Source organism: Alligator sinensis, unplaced genomic scaffold (genome assembly GCF_000455745.1).
Source record: "Alligator sinensis unplaced genomic scaffold, ASM45574v1 scaffold527_1, whole genome shotgun sequence".
In the NCBI taxonomy this organism is placed as follows: Eukaryota; Metazoa; Chordata; order Crocodylia; family Alligatoridae; genus Alligator; species Alligator sinensis.
The window spans coordinates 3,352,636-3,352,968 of record NW_005841958.1 but is presented as its reverse complement, the minus strand read 5'-3'; the positions used below and the strand labels follow the sequence as shown (position 1 = coordinate 3,352,968).

General features: G+C 65.8%; 1 protein-coding gene across 1 annotated transcript in view; it reads left to right on the top strand.

Moving 5' to 3' along the window:
* Positions 1-333, top strand: part of LOC102386168 (trypsin-like) — a 12,941-nt gene that overhangs the window by 9,067 nt on the left and 3,541 nt on the right. The window lies entirely within an intron of this gene.

Sequence of the window (333 nt, the reverse complement as noted above, 5' to 3'; positions counted from 1 at the left end):
GTGGCACCGGGGGTGTGTGGGGGGGTGTGTGTGGCACGTGTGTGTGTGTGTGTGTGTGTGTGTGTTGGGCACCTGGGGTGAGTTTGCATTGTGTGTGGGGCACTAGGGGTGTGTGTGTGCGCATGTGTGTGGGGGTGGTGGGGGTGTGCGCTGGGGGGCTCTGGGGGTGTGCACATGTGTGTGCGTGGGGTGCCGGGGGTGTGCACGCATGTGTGGGGCACCGTGTGTGTGTGTGTGTGTTGGGGGCCCTGGGGTGGGTGTGTGTTGGGGGTCTGAGGGGGTGTGTGGGTGTGTGTTGGGGGCCTGGGGGTGGGTGTGTGTGGGTGTGTGGGT